General features: G+C 38.3%; 1 protein-coding gene across 3 annotated transcripts in view; it reads left to right on the top strand.

Moving 5' to 3' along the window:
* Positions 1–17,247: 17,247 nt before the first annotated feature.
* Positions 17,248–22,754, top strand: part of LOC134857090 (dnaJ homolog subfamily C member 8-like) — a 32,986-nt gene continuing 27,479 nt past the window's right edge. For 2 of the 3 annotated variants that reach the window (XM_063873450.1, XM_063873451.1), the window contains exon 1: positions 17,248–17,259. The gene's annotated coding sequence lies outside the window, so the exon portion shown is untranslated. The remainder of the gene's footprint in view (positions 17,260–22,754) is intronic. The other variant, XM_063873452.1, reaches the window with a different exon arrangement.

Here is a 22,754-nt window from a genome sequence, read left to right as displayed (position 1 = left end):
ATCAAAAATTGACTTAAGCAACCGCAGGCAACTTTTCTTTTCACGCGTTGTGAAATGACCAGTACTGGGCTGGACCTTAGAGGTTTTTCTTCTAATTTTAAACTTAAGTTTCCTCAATATTGTACAAAAGAACATCGGTTAGTCAATTTTCTTGCGACTGATTTCGGTTTTTGCTTTCTTTGAAATTTTTGATGTTTCGATTATGACTTTTTCCAATGTACTTTTTACAATTTTTGATGTCCAGGATTCTGGGTACTGAGTTTTCTTCCAAATTTCCTGGTTGGTGTTTAACGCTTCATCGAAACTGTTCCAGTTACCGGTCCATCGAAACAACCAATGTATTGTTCCTTTCACAATGTGCTTCTTGTGCTGGAGGGATGCGCAGCTAAAATAGTTCAAAATAGTTTCAGTATCAGTTGATTTTCGATACCATTTGCATGTGATCTCCCTTTCTTAATTTATTACTACAAAATTCAAGTCCAAAAAAAATAAATTCCCTTTTATCGTTAGCTTTTTCTGTAGTAAATTGTAAGTTCTTATGCAACGAGTTCACCCTATTTGGTAAATTCTTCAGGTCCCCTTTTTCTGCCCAAATTATGTCGTTTTGAACAGTTTTCTTTCATTACTACAAGCTGAAATGCCTGGTAAATTAGTTTAGACTTCACAGTATCTTGATATATTACCCATTTTTTGGTTATCGTCGCCACTGATGTTTTGACAGTTAGGATAAAACTAATTTTCGGATTTTTCACAATCAAGACTTTTTCAATTCCAAACAACTTTTTTGCCGCAATTTGGTCAATTTTGAAAAAGTTTTTTTTTCGGTTATTTGCTTTATGCCATCGTTTTCATCTTTAATTACTCCCTCGAACTATTGCATGCAAATATTTGCCAAAATAGTGCCAGGGATGCACCCATGGTTAATCCATCATTCGCACAATACTATTTTCTATTGCTTTTCAAACAAACCTTTGTCACGGCTAATTTTACCAGCAATTTAACAGTTGAACGATCAATATCTGGTGCGTAATCAGTTGTTTCAATTGTAATCTCAACTGCTTCCGATGCGGTAACGTTTGTGTACAAACTCTTAAATTCTAGTGGAAAAATTTGTTCACTTTCGTCGGGTATTATTTTTTTGAGTTTTGCTAGAGCGTATAACGCATACAATTCAATGTTTGCCGCTGCAACCTTTTCAAAAAGTGGGGTCAAAAATTTGTTCAGCTTATGATAACTACTGCCAGAAATTGATTGAACTGGATAGAGTGGTGTTTCATTCTTAGCTAAACCATACAACCTAGCGGGCTGAGCTCCGGTAGTTGTGTCTTTTGAATAAATTTTTTTACTTATGAGTTTTTTTTCTTGGTTTTTTTTAATTCGAGTAGTGTTTTATTTATATCTTCTTTTGCCTTCAACTCAAACTATCAGTGCCACTTTCAATTTCTGTAAATAGTTAGCAATTCAAAAATTTTTTCAGTTTTCTGTCATAATTTTGTCTTTTCATAACACAAAAATCATTGCCCTTATCATAAGGTACATCAAAAAGATCACTATCTTTCAATTATTTCACCACTCTTGAAAGTGCACGAACAATTGGTGTTTCTCTGACGTTTCTCTGATGTATCAATTTGCCGAAGCTTTTAATCACATAATTTTTCCCCTCTGTTCCATTTTCACGCGATTTCAAACTAATTTAACAATATCGCTTGGAAATGAATTTTAATAAAATTATACTTTATCGGATCTTTTGGACCACACAAAAGAAACTCTTCCACTAAAACTGGCAAATTATTATCATCCAACATTTTTATCGATAAGTCAGTCTTTCGAAGAGGTTTTCCCTAGAAATTTGACAAAATTTGCACTCTAGCGTTTGTTTTGATTTTGTTATTTACAGTGATTGTTTTTTCGGCGTATATTGAAAACTACCTATGGCAGCCAATTTTCATCAATTTTTTTGAAAGAACGATATCTACTTTCAATAAAATTTTTCTGTATTTTCACCAAATTAGCTTTCGTCTTTCTGATCTCATCTTTGAACAGTCTTTTCTGAAAACTTTGCGCCGCTTGCTCAGAGAAAACATCAATTTTTGGAACACGGAACTTGAGAAAATGATGACTTATATCATTATTTTAGCATTTATTGAGAAAAAAATTGCAAAATAATATTCTCACGTTTTTCCTAAGTTTTTGACCTTTTCTAACCGAGGTCGCCAATTATCAGTTCTCTCTGGAAGTATGCGTAATCATCTCAAGGTAGAACTGGCGCAGCAATTTGAGCCATGGCTTGAAAAATTTTCAGAACTACGGACAACTACGTCCATAAGTAACCGATTAGCTTCCCTCGCCAGACGCTTTTGCCTTGCCTTTCTCTGTTTCTTAACTAGCTTACGTTTCCTCTACCTTTTGTCAGTAAATCTGACAAACTGCCTCTGTTTCTCCAGATGACCTCAGGGATGTTGTCATCCGGCATGGAAAGATAAAATTCCATATACAACTCCCTATAAATTTATGTATCATTTATGTTTTGATATTAAATAACATTAATAAGTACTGGTCGATTTACCTTGATAACAAGGACGAGAACGGCGTCTAAAGAGAACTATGGTTCTTAACGTAAATAAACGTTAACATCAACAAGTTGTTTTAAATTCTTCTCTCTCAAGCTCGACATTGTCTATCCATACGGATTCAAGGATTAACAGTTCATACCAAGAGGACATAGCGGTAGAACATGGCGCAATCAGCATGATTTTTGAAGAATCCACTCAACATAAACCCATTTTGGGAACGAGCATCGGCCGAACCTCCATTAGAGTGTACAAAATGGGCAGCAATACTGGAAATGGCAGTATTCGCGAAAGACGGCATCGAAATTCAAAATTTCTTACGAACAAGACCACTATTAGTAGAGCTAGTATACGCGGTCGAGATAACCGGTGAAACGGAAGCCCAAAGGAAAAACCGCGAGGTGCGCAATCAAGAAAAAAGAGTGGGCTGGGAAAACCACGTGAAAAAAGCGCGGGAAAAAGGAGTTCCGTGTAATTCATTCAGATGGGATGAAGCTGACGCAAAAGTGCGCAGCTATCTTTTCTTGTGTCACGGCGCTGAAGGAAAACCATGTGAAAAAAGCGCGGAAAAAGGAGTTCTGTGTAATTCATTCAGATGGGATGGAGCAGACGCAAAAGTGCGCAGCTATCTTTTCTTGTGTGACAACGCCAAATACAACAAAAACGACCTAATTTACAGCTACACACGGTATCTACGCAACAATTCATGACTCTTCTGGAGGATATATTCGTCACGACACGTATAATAGCTTTTGAGAGGTATAATTTTATTTGTCGAAAACAAAGGAAACAGAAAGTTTAGAAAAATTTCATGCTGATCTAGTGGAACTAGCTTCACGGGCCGATTGCGGCGACCGAGAAAGTGAGTGGGTAAGGGATATGTTTATCGCTCACATGAAAAACGAAAAAATTGCAGAGAAATTGTTAGCACAAACACGTACCCCACAAGAGGCATACGAATACGCAATTCGACGTGAAAAAGGAATAGAACACAGTCGTACAAGGAAAATAAATCCGATCGGAGGTCAAACAGTGACCCAAAACAAGAACCAATACATTATGTTAATACACGTGGCACACAAAAACAACAGTACAACCAGAACAATCAGCGAGGTCGGGGCGGTTTTCGCGGCCGACCGTATCCACGTGGATCACAAAACACTAGGGGTTAGCAATATCAACAACAACAAATTACAAGTTCCAAACAGTGTTTCAAGTGTGGAAATCAATATGGTCCGAATCATCTACAATCTTGTCCGGCAAAAGACACAATTTGCTCAAAATGCACAAAACGCGGACCCTTTGCAAAAGTTTACCGTTCTACAAACTTAAATTACCTAGGAAATACAAATGAGGAACAACAAGAGAAAACAGAAATAGAGAGCACGGAGACGGATACCGACCCGGTCGCATATGCTGAGTTCACCACAAACAATGGTTGGGAGAACTATCAAATAGACGAATTTTCCGTAATGGTAATATTGGATTCATTCGAAATCAAAAACACAAAAACAATATCGGAAGGCGACTTAAATAGCCACATTGTTAAATTGAAGACGAATACAACAGAACTATTCGCGATTGCTGATTCGGGCAGCCCGATGTCTTTTCTAAACGAAAAAACCGCTCAACGGGCGCAACAAAATGATCAAACGGCAGTGTTCAAAAACATCCCCCAGGAGGATACAGCCAGAAATTTAGCATGTTACAACGGTGAATCAATACATCTCAAAGGAAGGCTAATAATTAAGATTCAGTCGGGAGGTTGGAAAGTACAAACAGCTCCTATCATTATAGTGGTCAACCACAAAGCAAATATAATAGGACGGAACCTATTACCACGCATTGGCATTAAATAATTCCGGACCAACAAACCCAAAAGGTACTCACGGTAAACCGAAGCGACGAATCAAACCATGAATTAAAAAATGGGTCAAGGATAATTTTTAACAATTATGCGTACGTATAAAAAAGTCAAAACACCACGCAATGAAAACACAATTCAATAAAGACTTTAAACCGGTACAACAAAAGGGCAGACGTATACCAATACATCTACAAGAAAGGGTCGAAGCGGAACTAAACAAGTTGATTGATCAAAAACACATTATCAAGATCGATAAGTGCTCAGACAAACAATTTATCAGCCCAATAGTTATCACAGTCAAAAAGGACCAAACGGTTAAACTGCCCTAGATTCCAAAAAGATTAACAAATACATACAAAAAAAACGAATATCAAATGCCAAACATAGATCACCTTCTGGACAATATCGCACAAGTGGTGAAATCAGACAAATCAAACCAGACATTATTCACTACACTCGATTTACGATACGCATATTCACAAATCCCGTTGGATAAAACAACAAGAGAACAATGCAACTTCAGTATCATTGGCGGAAATGCTACAGGAACATACCAATTCCAAACAGGATTTTAGGGCCTTACGGATATGCCGGCAGAGTTTCAAAAAGCATTGGACTTAATACTCACAAATTGCGAAAATACTTACGCATTTCCAGACGATATTCCAATCGTCACAGCTAGAGGCCAGCCACAACAAAGAAATGGATACCGTAGTGGCTACAGCGGAGAAAGCCACCAAAACAGAAGAGCATACGCCGCTATTTCGTCGGAAACTCCGGAAAGTACTGGGAGTTTCATTCATCGCCGCAGCCACCAAGAAGGACAGAAAACTGCGTCCTTTGATAAACTTTGTGAAAAAAGCGGGACTGGGACGCCATCAAAGCCTCCTACGGACAATATTGGTTCAACATTCGGAACCGGCGACAAGTCAAAGCCGACTAACCAGCTGGATTGATAGATTAATACCAATTCTTTTTGATATTAAACATCTCGCAGGGAGTAAAATGGGTTTAATAGACTATATGTCACGAAATCCGGTTTGATTACCAATACCCCCAATGAGTACGATGAGGAATTCGTAGTTGCGGCAATTAATACTTTCATAAACAACCTAGAAATGATTGACACTGTCATTCTAAATCAGTTGGTCAATCGAAACAAAGCACCATATGATCTGATCAAAAAGCGCGCGGAAAATAAAGGGTAATAAGATGCTAGAACAAACGCTCAATTAACAGCTAAACATTCCAAACATTCCGTCAGCGGTCAATTGCTACCCAAAAACAGAATTCAGTCTAACTCAAATTCTGTTCAAAATCAGTCAATTCTCTCGCATTCAAAAAATCTCAACTGCAGCAAGACATTGATCAACGCGATCAATTTTAAAACAATGAGCAGAAAAGACACGAAAAACTTCTCAGGCGGATTCATTCCGGCAGAATTGAAAACCACGAAATCACGTGGTCGTACAGTTTCGGTTGACTGGAGAAAGACATCCGATCGGGAAGAAAGCCTTTCCGACCCGAGGTGGCACAGGCGACGACCAACCAAAGAAAAACAGACGAAAAAAACTAAATCATCGCCACAATACACTTCAACCGCGCAAGTGACCGACGCAAGAGAATTGATCACAAGACCGAAACATTCAAATTTTCCAAAAATCATTTTTGGAGAAAGTTCGACATCCAAACCAACCGTGGTGGAAACAAAAAATTCACAAACGGCAGAACCACAAACTGACACTGCTCGATCAAACATAGCCACACAAATAATGATAAACACAGAAGTTAAAAGCCAAACAGCTAAGTCGACTACAGCTACACAAACAAACAACAATACGGGAGACGATACTCTAGTGGAAAAGGAAATATGGGTCAGCCGCTTGGACCCCAGCGTATGTTTGCAAGATGAAACAACACCCAACGTGGAACCCCGACGATGACAACATCGTCACAACTAGAGGCCAGCCACAACGAAGAAATGGATACCGTAGTGGCTACAGCGGAGAAAGCCACCAAAACAGAAGAGCATACGCCGCTATTTCGTCGGAAACTCCGGAAAGTACTGGGAGTTTCATTCATCGCCGCAGCCACCAAGAAGGACAGAAAACTGCGTCCTTTGATAAACTTTGTAAAAAAGCGGGACTGGGACGCCATCAAAGCCTCTTACGGACAATATTGTTTCAACATTTGGAACCGGCTACATGTCCGAGAGGATTACCTACTCATCGATGAAAGAATCTTCATTCGCTCCCAACTGCGACAGACAGTACTTGACAGTCTTCATCTAACCCACCCGAGATCGACAGCCATGTTGGATTTGAGTCACCATGTCTGGTTCCCGCGTATCCACCGTTCAATTGTGCAAATGGCAGAAAACATTCACAGAGCAAGGTAAAAAATTAAATTCCATCTTAGGAAAGAAACTTTCATTCCAAATGGAACCGGTAGTCGAACCTAATGAGGAAGTTCAATTAGGTTTTCGCGGGGGCCCCTAGCGGCCGAATTGAATAGGGATGCATACATCTCAGTTGGATAGATAAGTGGTCAAACTTTCCGACGGCGAAAGTTGTATCGAATACAGCAGCAGATATTGCAATCAAGTTCATGCAAAGATATGTCTCCAACAACGGGTTGCCGTGAACATTAAAGTGTGATCAAACTCAAACAATCAGGGCAAAAAAATTCCAAATTTTCTATAGGACAAACAATATAAAACTATTTTTCGCACCCGTAGATGATCACAGAGCCATAGGGGCTGTTGAAAGAATGATTCAAACTATTAAACGTAGATTAGCGCTAATGAAAATATACCAATCAAATACACCATATAAGCTAGCTTCGAATGTCGCAGAAAAAAAACACTAAGAATCACACCACACGGTGTCAGAAAAATTTCCCCTTTTGAGGCACATATGGGTAGAAAACCGAATACCCCACTATCGAACATAGCCACTAATAGCTCACCTAACAATCTTAACTGGAAGAGAGCAAAACATGCATGTTTAGATCGAAAGAACCTTACGAAGCTACCTTTGCCAGCAGAAGTTATGCATGACCTCGAGCGATGGTCAGAAGATGAAGTTCAAATCCGAAAGAAGGGATTACCACTTAAAGTCTCACATAAACCACTACCAAGGACGCACACAAAACAGGCATTCACCAACACAGCCAGAAACAGGTGCATACTCAAAACCTATAGAACTAGCGAGGAATAAATTTAACATAAGATAAAAGGGAGTGCAACAAATAGTCGACAAAAATAACAAAAAACGCATTGAACAAGTGGCACGAAAAATCTTCCGGTTAGCAACAAAATTATAAAACCCAAAATCATTTGTCAAAAATATTAAACCATATTTGGAAAAACTCTAACCTACACACCACACACTGCTTGGATACAAACTTTTGGCAAACAACTGAGGTTACTAAGAAATAGAGAAACCGCACTTGTTCCTAACCTGATAATCTTCGGACCTTGCAGACCTTCTCGCTTAAGCGACTTACAAATCATCACGGAGAACAGGACCATGCTCACATTTTTTGACATAAAAGTTCCTCAAGCTCCAAAACATCCCATGTTCAAGGAGGACACCACAACGAGGCTACCAACCAAACTAACAATGCAAGAGAAGTCAGCACAGAGCCAGGGCACAAGCAAAGTCAGTCCCACGAAAAGAAAAGCGGTAGGAAAACGTACTGGAAGAAAACCAGTAAGAAAACTGCAAACGCCACGAGGGATGAGTCTCCAAACGGAGATTGAACAGATAATTAATAACGCAGAAAATTAAAATGATTCGTCGTCATTATCGGATGAGACCACCTCGCCTTCACCAGGGCGACAAAATCAGAAAAATACACCACCTGCAACCGCAACAAGAAAGTCGACTAGAAACGGACAGGCGACATTAGCGACAGCACTAGATAACGCCATTCCAATCAGCACAATACAGACCACGAGTGCAACCGGGATAAAACAATTTGAAATTGATTCGCCACCTGAAAAATGGAAACAAGGTTCGCCAAGCTTAAAATCTCTGATTCAGGAAATGGGACTTTCAGAAAAAACTCCAGAATACAAAGCTTGTCTGCAATTTATACAGTCTATTAGTCCGAAATACAAAACAAGCTCCACAAACAATGTGATAGATCTAACTTCACCAGCGGAAGCAGAAGATGAAACGATGGAAAATGACGACATATTTTGCGTTAACACGAAAGACATAGAGACAAAGCAAGGACAAGTAGACGAACAACCGAATAATGAAAAAGAACACGAAAAAATAGATGACAACATTGACAACAACACCGAAAAATCAAGAGGGGAGAAATGAATAACCAAACCAAACAGTCCCACGGGGACTTAAAAACTCATTTAAACTTTATAATTTTTCCCGAGGAGGGGAAATGTCATCCGGCATGGATAGATAAAACTCCAAATAAAACTTCTTATGTATTTATATATCACTTATGTTTTGATATTATGTAACATTGATGTGTACTGGTTGATTGAATTTGATTACAAGGACGAGAACTGCGTCTATAGAAAACTATGGTTCAGAACGTAAGTAAACGTTAACATTAACAAGTTGTTTTAACTTCTTCTCTCTCAAGCTCGACATTATCTAGCGATGTGACAGATGTGCTGCTCCAGATCCACGGCTTCTGCAGTTAACGGTATTGCTTCACCACACAGCTGTAATGCTGCTTCCGTCTGGAGATGACGTGTTTTGTAATTTGAAGTTTAAGGCAGGCTCTCCCGAGAAGTTTCTGGAGGATGTTTTGAGTGTTTTGCCTCTGACAGCAGACAATTGCTTCGAATCGGTGTTGGTTTTCTTTAAAATAGCTGCAAAGCTCATCCAGGCTGCAAGCTCGGTAATTAGATTGATGTTTCTTTATGCTGTTGTTGATCGTTCCATGCAAATTAATAAAACTATTTTATGGCTTAAAGTTCTGCTCTCTTCTATCATTTATCAGACGTTTTTCAGCTGGTTTTTGGTGTAGGAATTTAGGTTTAATTACGGTATTGCAATAATGTTGGGTAAAATTTACTTCTTAGTTTCATAAGAAAGATTGCTAAATGCATGAAACAGGGACCTGGCTGCTAAAGTCTTGAACTTTTAACAATCATTTTCGTTTTGACTCAGATGGGCTTTTCGTATAAAATTGCTTAAAATAGTTAAAAGTCAATAAAATTTTGTGTAAAACACAAAAGTTTACAATAAAACTAGCATCATCAGGTATAGACAACTAAAAGTCAGTATATTTACATTTTAAAAATAATTTTCCAATCGAGTTGCTTGATAATCAATTTTGTGAGTATCTAAGAATATAACATAAATATTTTAAAGAAAATTGAAATTTTTTTTTTTTTCAGCTATTTCGTTCTCGAACACATGTGCAAAAATTTTTCGCAATTTTTTAAATCTTTTTAAAAGTTTTTCTATGAATGATTTGATAAGTTTTAATCAAAATGTATGTTTTAATTCTTAGAATAAAAGTCGAATCAAGCTGACAAGCCTAATAACAGACAAATAATTAAGTATGAATCCAACACCTATCATGATTGCCTTTTCTTCGTCACCTCATTTGTGACGTAAGTGAATGACTGTTACAAAATTTTACATCAGCACATGAAACCATTGGATCTTTCTAGAGTTGCTAAGAGTTATGTTTACTTAATTGATATAATACCATTTAGAACAACAATTACATCTAATCCAATTTAAAATTCCTGAAGGTTTTATGCACATTCCTTCTTGTTTTTGCTCATGTTGATGGCGTGGCGCAAGGGTAAAGACACAGGGACTCAATCAACCCATAACATCAGAGTGGGAGTTTTATAGATGAAGAAAAAGTTACTAAACATTTATTAAATAAAAATAAAAAAATCCAAAAAACTCGCTGATGAGGAACAATCTCATCTGAGCTCAGAAGGTCCAGCGGCACACCACCCGACATCCCAGGTCAGCAAAACATTCCGCTAACCAGTGACTCACTTGACAGAGCTGACCTGACAAATCCCTCAAACGGCGCACGACAAACATCAAAAATATCGCATTTATTAAATATTTGTATCACATCAATTAGGCAGAAAGATTGTTCCATGAACGCTATAAAAAAGAGAGCGTTCGTGGAACAGAAACAAAATTGAAAAAAAATTCAATTGATTGTTTTGTGATTGAAAGCCTCGCGATGGTCTGGGTCGGTTAAAAAATTCAATCTAGAGGGGGGTATAGTTTTTCTGCTTCTAGACTTGGCGAGAGGTGCTGTAATGGGATAAATCTCTAACCCGGATAAAAAACTACCCAACGCCAGTGCTCGTTTTAATTATCTGTGTTTTAAGTGTTTCGTTCGTTTTATAGCTGCTTGATGTTTCCAAAAAAGAAAGAACATATAGCGCAGCTGTGAAGATAAGGGATTCTATGCCGGGAGGTCAGATAATTGAACCTTGTAGACTTTTTTTACCTTCAAAAACTCAGGAGGACCTTCAAAGTTTCTTCAAACACAGCTGTTCGATGTTTTCCATGCCTAGGCTACATGCATGTAAAATGTACCGACCTAGCCCGCAGCAGTGATCGCTATGATGATTTCAGCTGTCATCGCTGCATCTCCTTATTTCACTCAGCTAACGACACACATGATTTCAATCCCCAACCCTAGCTGCAACCACGCTCCCCCAACTCCATTCTCACCCTTCCGCTGCCCCACATTAACAAAATTCAAGAGAGTTGTCCACTATAGAGCCTGTAACATTACAAAACCGATGATCAAACCCCTGCCCAGAATTCCTAGAAAACGCAAAGAAAATTTAATCAGATAAACGGTCATTAGATCAATAAGGCAGCCATGAGAACGCATGGATCTCATGGAACATCTGGCCTTGTTGCAAGTGAGTAAAGACGTATTTAACCCACTTTGGACAGCAATTAGTAGAGATTTCAAAAACAATAGCTATATATTGTTAACAAAATTGGCAACCGAAGAACTAAACCCAGAAGTTACGGAACCATGTAACCCATGTAGATTTTTACCCTTAGATGAAACACAGCAGTAGGACCCATTGGAATAGGAAAAGTTATGCGTAGGATAACAGACCGAACAATAACTAAATGCTTAAAAACGATTTCAATGTCGCTCGGTTCAAACTACCAACTCTGTCTAGGACACAAATGTGGCATTGAATTTACAATCCATACGTTAAGAGATCAATACAGCAAAACTTCCGCCCAATTTGCTTTTTGATAGATGCCGAAAACGCTTGCAACTCGCTAAATCGAAAGCTGAAATTGAAAACATCGCAAATACCTGTCTATCTCTTTTAATAGTGATTAAGAATTCGTACTCCAATTCATCTAAGCTTTAGTTAACAAAAAAAACATCTACTCTCAGGAAGGGACAGCCCAGGGGGATCCACTAGCATTGGCCATGTACGGTCTGTACGGTCTAGCCATTATACCCCTCATAAAAATATTATTTGTAGTAGACAACATAACTCAGAAATGGTATGCAGAAAACAAAAACGCAATTGGTGAATTAGGCAATCTACGAACCGTCCTTGACAAAATTGTATCACTAGGTAAATTTTTTTGGCTACCATGATAAAGAATCCAAATGCTAACTCAAAGTCAAAGATGAAAAACTTGTTGAAGCTGAAAATATATTAAGCAAAATTAAAAAACTTTCATTTGAATTCTTTCGTGATTGAAAGCCTCTCGATGGTCTGGGTCGGTTAAAATATTCAATCTAGAGGGGGTATAGTTTTCCTGCTTCTACACTTGGCCAGAGGTGCTGTAATGGGATAAATCTCTAACCCGGATAATTAACTGACCAATGCCAGTGCTTGTTTTAATTATCTGTGTTTTAAGTGTTTCATTCGCTTTATAGCTGCTTGATGTTTCCAAGAAAAAAGAAAGAAGATTTAGCGCAGCTGTGAAGACAAGGGATTCTATGCCGGGAGGTCAGATAATTGATACTTGTAGAAATTTTTTACCTTCAAAAACTCAGGAGCACCTTCAAAATTTCTTCAAACACAAGTGTTCGGTGCTTTCCATGCCTAGGCTACATGCATCTAAAATGCAGTGGCCTAGCCCGCAGCAGTGATCGCTATGATGATTTCAGCTGTCATCGCTGCACCTCCTAATTTCACTCAGCTAACGACACACAAGAGTTCAATCCCCAAACCTAGCTGCAACCACGCTCCCCCAACTCCATTCTCACCCTTCCGCTGCCCCACCTTAACAAAATTCCAGAGAGCTGTTCACTATAGAGCCTGTAACATTACAAGACCAATGATCAAACCCCTGCCCAGAATTCCTAGAAACCACAAAGAAAATTTAATCAGATAAACGGTCATTAGATCAATAAGGCAGCCATGAGAACGCATGGATCTCATGGAACATCTGGCCTTGTTGCAAATGAGTAAAGACGTATTTTAACCCACTCCGGACAGCAAACAGTAGAGATTTCAAAAACAATAGCTAAAATTGTTAACAAAATTGACAACCGAAGAACTAAACCCAGAAGTAACGGAACCATATAACTCATGTAGATTTTTACCCTTAGATGAAACCCAGGAGTAGGACCCATTGGCATAGGAGAAGTTATGCGTAGGATAATAGACCGAACAATAACCAAAGGCTTAAAAAACGAACTCATGTCGCTCGGTTCAAACTCTGTCTAGGTTACAAATGTGGCATTGAGTTTACAATCCACACCTTAAGAGATCAAAACAGCAATACATCCGCCCAAGTTGGTTTTTGATAGATGCCGAAAACGCTTGCAACTCGCTAAATCGAAAGCTGAAATTGAAAACATCGCAAATACCTGTCTATCTCTTTTAATAGTGATTAAGAATTCGTACTTCAATCCATCTAAGCTTTCGTTAACAAAAGAAGGGACAGCCCAGGGGGGTCCACTAGCAATGGCCATGTACGGTCTGTACGGTCTAGCCATTATACCACTCATAAAAATATTATTATTAGTAGACAACGTAACTCAGAAATGGTACGCAGAAAACAAAAACGCAATTGTTGAATTAGGCAATCTACGAACCGTCCTTGACAAAATTGTATAACTAGGTAAATTTTTTTGGCTACCATGATAAAGCATCCAAATGCTAACTCAAAGTCAAAGATGAAAAACTTGTTGAAGCTGAAAATATATTAAGCAAAATTAAAAAACTTTCATTTGAATTCTTTCGTGATTGAAAGCCTCTCGATGGTCTGGGTCGGTTAAAATATTCAATCTAGAGGGGGTATAGTTTTCCTGCTTCTACACTTGGCCAGAGGTGCTGTAATGGGATAAATCTCTAACCCGGATAATTAACTGACCAATGCCAGTGCTTGTTTTAATTATCTGTGTTTTAAGTGTTTCATTCGCTTTATAGCTGCTTGATGTTTCCAAGAAAAAAGAAAGAAGATTTAGCGCAGCTGTGAAGACAAGGGATTCTATGCCGGGAGGTCAGATAATTGATACTTGTAGAAATTTTTTACCTTCAAAAACTCAGGAGCACCTTCAAAATTTCTTCAAACACAAGTGTTCGGTGCTTTCCATGCCTAGGCTACATGCATCTAAAATGCAGTGGCCTAGCCCGCAGCAGTGATCGCTATGATGATTTCAGCTGTCATCGCTGCACCTCCTAATTTCACTCAGCTAACGACACACAAGAATTCAATCCCCAAACCTAGCTGCAACCACGCTCCCCCAACTCCATTCTCACCCTTCCGCTGCCCCACCTTAACAAAATTCCAGAGAGCTGTTCACTATAGAGCCTGTAACATTACAAGACCAATGATCAAACCCCTGCCCAGAATTCCTAGAAACCACAAAGAAAATTTAATCAGATAAACGGTCATTAGATCAATAAGGCAGCCATGAGAACGCATGGATCTCATGGAACATCTGGCCTTGTTGCAAATGAGTAAAGACGTATTTTAACCCACTCCGGACAGCAAACAGTAGAGATTTCAAAAACAATAGCTAAAATTGTTAACAAAATTGACAACCGAAGAACTAAACCCAGAAGTAACGGAACCATATAACTCATGTAGATTTTTACCCTTAGATGAAACCCAGGAGTAGGACCCATTGGCATAGGAGAAGTTATGCGTAGGATAATAGACCGAACAATAACCAAAGGCTTAAAAAACGAACTCATGTCGCTCGGTTCAAACTCTGTCTAGGTTACAAATGTGGCATTGAGTTTACAATCCACACCTTAAGAGATCAAAACAGCAATACCTCCGCCCAAGTTGGTTTTTGATAGATGCCGAAAACGCTTGAAACTCGCTAAATCGAAAGCTGAAATTGAAAACATCGCAAATACCTGTCTATCTCTTTTAATAGTGATTAAGAATTCGTACTTCAATCCATCTAAGCTTTCGTTAACAAAAGAAGGGACAGCCCAGGGGGATCCACTAGCAATGGCCATGTACGGTCTGTACGGTCTAGCCATTATACCACTCCTAAAAATATTATTATTAGTAGACAACGTAACTCAGAAATGGTACGCAGAAAACAAAAACGCAATTGTTGAATTAGGCAATCTACGAACCGTCCTTGACAAAATTGTATCACTAGGTAAATTTTTTGGCTACCATGTTAAAGCATCCAAATGCTAACTCAAAGTCAAAGATGAAAAACTCGTTGAAGCTGAAAATATATTAAACAAAATTAAAAACCTTTCATATGAATTCTTTCGTGTTTGAAAGCCTCTCAATGGTCTGGGTCGGTAAAAATTGGCAAAAATTGCCCCATTTGAGGCACATTTGGGTAGAAAACCGAATACCCCACCATCGAACAAAACCACAACAAACTCACTTAACAATCTAAACTGGGAGAGCGCAAAACATGCATGTTTAGATCGAAAGAACCTTACAAAGCCCTCTTTGCCAGCAGAAGTTATGCATGACCTCGAGCGATGGTCAGAGGATGAAGTTCAAATCCGAAAGAAAGGATCACCACCTAAAAACTCAAACCACTACCAAGGACGCACACAAACAGGCATTCACCAACACAGCCAGAAACAGGTGCATACTCAAAACCTATAGAACTAGCTAAGAACAAACTTAACATAAGATATAAGGGAGTGCAACGAATAGTCGACAAAAATAACAAAAAACGCATAGAACAAGTGGCTCGAAAAATCATCCGGTTAGCAACAAAATTATAAAACCCAAAAACATTTGAACAAAAAATATAGAACCATAGATGGAACAATTCTAACCTACACACCACACACTGCTTGGGTACAAATTTTTGGCAAACAACCGAGGTTACTAAGACATAGCGGAGCCGCACTTGTCCCTAAACTGGTATTATACGGACCTTGCAGATCTTCTCGTTTAAGCGACTATATTGCTTACAAATCCGCACGGAGAACAGGACCATGCTTACGTTTTTTAGACATAAAAAAGCCGCAAGCTCCACAAAATCCCATGTTCAAGGAGGATTCCACAACGGGGCTACCAACCAAAGTAACAATGCAAGAGAAATCAGCACAGAGCCAGGGCACAAGCAAAGTCAGTCCCACGAAAAGAAAAGCGATAGGAAAACGGACTGGAAGAAAACCAGTAAGAAAACTGCAAACGCCAACAGGGCTGAGTCTCCAAACGGAGATTGAACAGATAAATAATAGCGCAGAAAAGGAAGATGATTCGTCGAAATTATTTGACCTTCACCAAAGCGACAAAATTAGAAAAATACACCACCTGCAACCGCAACAAGAAAGTCGACTAGAAACGGACAGGCGACATTAGCGACAGCACTAGATAACCCCATTCCAATCAGCACAATACAGACCACAAGTGCAACTGGGATAAAACAATTTGAAATTGATTCGCCACCTGAAAAATCGAAACAAGGTTCACCAAGCTTAAAATCTTTGACTCAGGAAATGGGTTTTTCGGAAAAAACTTCAAAATGTAAAGCTTACGTGCAATTTATACAGGCTATTAGTCCGAAACATAAAACAAGCACCACAAACAATGTGATAGATCTAACTTAACCAGCGGAAGCAGAAGATGAAACGATGGAAAATGACGACATATTTTGCGTTAACACGAAAGACATAGAGACAAAGCAAGGACAAGTAGACAAACAACCGAATAATGAAAAAGAACACAAAAAAATAGATGACAACATTGACAACAACACCGAAAAATCAAGAGGGGAGAAATGAATAACCAAACCAAACAGTCCCACGGGGACTTAAAAACTCATTTAAACTTTATAATTTTTCCCGAGGAGGGGAAATGTCATCCGGCATGGATAGATAAAACTCCAAATAAAACTTCTTATGTATTTATATATCACTTATGTTTTGATATTATGTAACATTGATGTGTACTGGTCGATTGAAATTGATTACAAGGACGAGAACGGCGTCTATAGAAAACTATGGTTCAGAACGTAAGTAAACGTTAACATTAACAAGTTGTTTTATCTTCTTCTCTCTCAAGCTCGACATTATCTAGCGGTATGACAGATGTGCTGCTCCAGATCCATGGCTTGGTGCAGTTAGCGGTATTGCTTCACCACCCAGCTGTAAGGCTGCTTCCATCTGGAGATGACGTGTTTTGTAATTTGAATTTTAAGGCAGGCTCTCCCGAGAAGTTTCTGGAGGATGTTTTGAGTGTTTTGCCTCTGACAGCAGACAATTGCTTCGAATCGGTTTTATGAAGGTTTTATGCACATTCCTTCTTGTTTTTGCTCATGTTGATGGCGTGGCGCAAGGGTAAAGACACAGGGACTCAATCAACCCATAACATCAGATTGGGAGTTTTATAGATGAAGAAAAAGTTACTAAAGACTTATTAAATAAAAATAAAAAAAATCCAAAAAACTCGCAGATGAGGAACAGATCCATGGTTTGGTGCAGTTAGCGGTATTGCTTCACCAGACAGCTGTAAGGCTGCTTCCATCTGGAGATGACGTGTTTTGTAATTTGAATTTTAAGGCAGGCTCTCCCGAGAAGTTTCTGGAGGATGTTTTGAGTGTTTTGCCTCTGACAGCAGACAATTGCTTCGAATTGGTGTTGGTTTTCTTTAAAATAGCTGCAAAGTTCATCCAGGTTGCAAGCACGGTAATTAGATTGATTTTTCCTTATGCTGTTCTTGATCGTGTCATGCCAAATTACTGGATCTTTTTTATGGTTTAAGTTCTGCTCTCTTCTATCATTTATCAAACGTTTTTCAGCTGGTTTTCGGTGTAGGAATTTAGGTTTAATTATGGTATTGCAATAATGTTGGGTAAAATTTACTTCTTAGTTTCATAAGTAAGATTGTTTATTGCATGAAACAGGGACCTGGCTGCTAGAGTCTTGAAGTTTTAACAACCATTTTCGTTCTGACTCAGATGGGCTTTTCGTATTTAATTGCTTAAAAAAATTATCAGTCAATTCAATTTTGTTTAAAACACAAAAGTTTATAATAAAACTAGCATCATCAGGTATAGACAACTAAAAGTCAAAATATTTACAATTTAAAAATAATTTTACAATTGAAATGCTTGATAATCAATTTTATGAGTATCTAAGAATATTACATAATTATTTTCAAAAATTTGAAATTTTTTTTTCAGCTATTTCGTTCTGGAACATATGTGCAAAAAATTTTCGCAAAATTCTTATCTTTTTAAAAGTTTTAATATGAATGACTTAATAAGTTTTAATCAAAATGTATGTTTTAATTCTTAGAACAAAAGTCGAATCAAGCTGACAAGCCTAATAACAGACTAATATTTAAGTATGAATCCAACAGCTATCATGAATACCTTTTCTTCGTAGCCTCACTTGTGACGTAAGTGAATGACTGTTACAAAATTTTACATCAGCACATGAAACCATTGGATCTTCCTAGAGTTGCTAAGGGTTATGTTTACTTAATTGATATAATACCATTTAGAACAACAATTACATCTAATCCAATTTAAAATTCCTGAAGGTTTTATGCACATTCCTTCTTGTTTTTGCTCATGTTGATGGCGTGGCGCAAGGGTAAAGACACAGGGACTCAATCAACCCATAACATCAGATTGGGAGTTTTATAGATGAAGAAAAAGTTACTAAAGACATATTAAATAAAAATAAAAAAAATCCAAAAAAACTCGCAGATGAGGAACAATCTCATCTGAGCTCAGAAGGTCCAGCGGCACACCACCCGAACATCCCAGGTCAGCAAATCTTTCCCCAAACCAGTGACTCACTTGACAGAGCTGACCTGGCAAATCCCTCAAAGGGCGCACGACAAACATTAAAAATATCGCGTTTATTTGATAAATTTATCACATCAATTAGGCAGAAAGGTTATTCCATGAACGCTTTAAAAATCAGAGAACAAAATTGAAAACCTTCCAAATGATTGTTTCGTGATTGAAAGCCTCTCTATGGTCTGGGTCGGTTAAAAAATTCAATCTAGAGGGGGGAATAGTTTTTCTGCTTCTAGACTTGGCGAGAGGTGCTGTAATGGGATAAATCTCTAACCCGGATAAATAACTGCCCAACGCCAGTGCTTGTTTTAACTATCTGTGTCTTAAGTGTTTCAATCGCTTTACAGCTGCTTGATGTTTCCAAGAAAGAAAGAAGATTTAGCTCAGCTGTGAAGATAAGGGATTCTATCTCGTAGGGTTTTTTTAATTTCAAAAACTCAGGAGCACCTTCAAAATTTCTTCAAACACAGGTGTTCGGTGCTTTCCATGCCTAGGATACATGTATGTAAAATGCAGCGGCCTAGCCCGCAGCAAGGATCGCTATGATGATTTCAGCTGTCATCGCTGCACCTCCTAATTTAACTCAGCTAACGACACACATGAATTCAATCAACAACCCTAGCTGCAACCACGCTCCCCCAACTCCATCCTCATCCTTCCGCTGCCCCACATCAACAAAATTCCAAAGAGCTGTCCACTATAGAGCCTGTAACAACACAAGACCGATGATCAAACCCCTGCCCAAAAATCCTAGAAACCACAAGGAAACTTTAATCAGATAAACGGTCAACAGATCAATAAAGCAGCCATGAGAACGCATGGATCTCATGGAACATCTGGCCTTGTTGCAAATGAGTAAAGACGTATTTTAACGCACTTCGGACAGCAATTAGTAGAACATTCAAAAACAATAGCTAAAACTGTTAATAAAATTGGCGACCGAAGAACTAAACCCAAAAGTTACGGAACCATATAACTCATGCAGATTATTACCCTTAGATAAAATCCAGGAGTAGGACCCATTGGCATAGATGAAATTATGCGTATGATAATAGATCGAACAATAACCAAATGCTTAAAAAACGAACTCATGTCGCTCGGTTCAAACTATCAACTCTGCCTAGGACACAAATGTGGCATTGAATTTACAGTCCAGACGTTAAGAGGTCGATACAGCAAAACCTCCGTCGAAGTTGTTTTTTGATAGAGTCTGAAAACGCTTGCAACTCGCTAAATCGAAAGCTGAAATTGAAAAACATCGCAAATACCTGTCTATCTCTTTTAATAGTCATTAACAATTCGTACTCCAATCTATCTTAGCTTTTGTTAACAAAAAAAACATCTACTTTCAGGAAGGGACAGCCCAGGGGGATCCACTAGCAATGGACATGTACGGTCTGTACGGTCTAGCCTTTATACCCTTGATAAAACTCTTATTAGTAGACAACGTAACTCAGAAATGGTACGCAGACAACAAAACCGCAGTTGGTGAATTGAGCAATCTACGAACCGTCCTTGACAAAATTGTATCACCAGGTTAATTTTTTGGCTACCATGTTAAAGCATCCAAATGCTAACTCAAAGTCAAAGATGAAAAAATCGGTGAAGCTGAAATTTTTTTTGAAAACACAGGAATCACTATAAAAGTTGGCGCCCCAGTGCTTGGCTCTACTATAGAAACATAATCTTAATGTAAACAGTTCCTCGAGTTTCAAAAGAATGAACAAACGAAATTTTTGAAAAAATATAACAAAAATCGCAAAAAGCTCCCTCCAAAACGCTTATGCCTGCTATACTGAATGACTTCAAGAAAAAACTGAATTGTAACCAGGACAACGCCTAACACTATGGAAAACTTGGAAACATGTGAAAAGCTTGTCGTAGATCAACTAATACCTGACCTAGTCAGTAAAAATATTTCAAACCCCCAGTTCCGTGAGATATCTTCCCCAACCTTTAAGATGTGAGGCCTTAACAACATGTTTCCATTCGACCATGAAAGCAACCTATAATGGTCTAAGGAAACATTCCTTGTACTGCAATTTGAAGATCATGTTACACCAATAACATAGCCTTGTTCGGAAATTAAAAAAATAAAAACTGATTGAAAAAACTCTAGAAGAAACAAACCACATTAACTCCTCAAACGAAGCTGATATATACCGAATCGACCTGGCCTCTGAAAGGAAAGTCTTTCTGGCTCAAGGCCTTGCCACTAAGCAGATACAACTACAACCTGATTAAATCAGATTTCAGAGATGGCTTTTACTTAAGATACGGATGGGAACCGACCAAAGCATCACTCGCGTGTACATTTGGTGCAAGTTTTAACTTGACACAAGCCCTACGCCGTGCACGGGCAGCTACACACACATAAGAAACAATAAAATTAGAGGTACATTCGCCAGCCTCACAAACGAAGTTTGTCGTGATGTCGAGATTGAGCCTAAACTTCAGCTGTTGCAAGGCGAAAGCTTTGTTTGTCATCAATTCATTAGAAAGGAGATGGGGCACGACTTGACATTAAAGCAATCGGACTCTGCCTTCACGATTTAGCCGCGTTTTCTTGGCGCTGCTGCAACCATGGAATGCATATATAACGATGAAAAGATATCGATATATGTCGCATTCCCTGATTGGAGCAATGAATGGTTATCGATATTCGATACAAATAATAATATCTTGGACAGGCAGTTTCTGATATAAATATCGATATTGATATATTTTTTGACGCGGTAATGACATATTTTTCATAAAAATGAAAAATTTTGCAATATTTTAGATGTTTTTGATTATTTGGTGTTTTTAATTTCAACTTTGGCAAATAAAAAGTTTGACAAGTTTTCACGAAGTTATAACACATTTTTTTTTTCGAATGGATGCATTTTTTCTGTGTCGGTGGCAATAAAAACTAGTTCATTTCATTTTTGAGCAAAGTGTCGATATTCGATATTTCAATTCAAATATCGAAGAATATCGATATACAAATACTGTCATGATTTCGTGAAAAAAAATGAAAAAAGACAAAAAAGCTACCCAGAATCGATAAACTACATAAGAACTAAAATAAGCTTCGCGCTGCTGAGGAGCTCTATACTTTGTATAAGGGGGTGCAGGTCGCTGCTCAAAGTTTAATTTATCGACAACTCTATTAGCGCTATAAGAGTTTTTTAAAATTGTTAATTCAAACGTTTTCGCACATTTTGTGCATCGTCAGGATATAAAATTTTTTATTTACAATAAAATGATCAAAGATCATGTATGAAATTCAAAAAGAACATGTTAGAATTTTTTAACCAATCACATTCTTACATCTGTTATTACGTAATCATTATTTCATCGATTATGACAATTTCCATACTTTTTTGTTACTTGAGTCATAATTTTTCAATTTGATGTTTTATCCAAACTGACATGTCAGTTTTTTTTTCTTCAAAAATTGCAATTTTTAGTCATGTTTAAACATGTACTATAATTTTAATGTCAGCTCCCTGCTCCTGAACTCCTCGCGCGTGTTAATTCTGGGGCGTTCTTTCCAAATATGTAAGGCCTCCAGAGTGAGGAGTTTCTGTATGTTACTTGATTGATCTATAATCTCAGACTTAAGCTCAGCGCTCTTACCATCCCTGTCACATTCTCTCAAATGTTGCCCTACTGGCGAATCTTCCTTGTGATGCTCTTCAATCCGCGTGGTCAAATGCCGGACCGTTTGTCCAACATAGGTGGAAATACATCCACTACATGTGAGCTTGTAGACCACTCTGGATTTCAAATCTTTCGCAAAGGGAGATTTAAGGGACGGTAGGCAAGTCTTGAGCTTTCTCGTAGTAAATATCACTTGGGCTCCGGCGTTTTGACGCAGTTTGGCAGCAAACCACTCCGATGCATTACCCCGGTATTGTAATGTTATAATGGGTGCACTGACCTTTAAAGGATCTTCCTTGACTGATGTTACCGTTGTTCGTGTGTCAGTTTTTCGGTCGATGATCTTATTCAACGTTCTTGATACGACACCATCTGACCATTTTTCAGGGTATTGATTATCCACCCATTGTTCTTTATTAATCTTCATTGCATTGTCAAAGTTTTCCCATGTTGATGTACTTCTA

This window comes from Symsagittifera roscoffensis, chromosome 1 (assembly GCF_963678635.1).
Source record: "Symsagittifera roscoffensis chromosome 1, txSymRosc1.1, whole genome shotgun sequence".
NCBI lineage: Eukaryota > Metazoa > Xenacoelomorpha > Acoela > Convolutidae > Symsagittifera > Symsagittifera roscoffensis.
The sequence above is the reverse complement of the archived record's forward strand: the minus strand, read 5'-3'. Positions and strand labels throughout refer to the sequence as shown.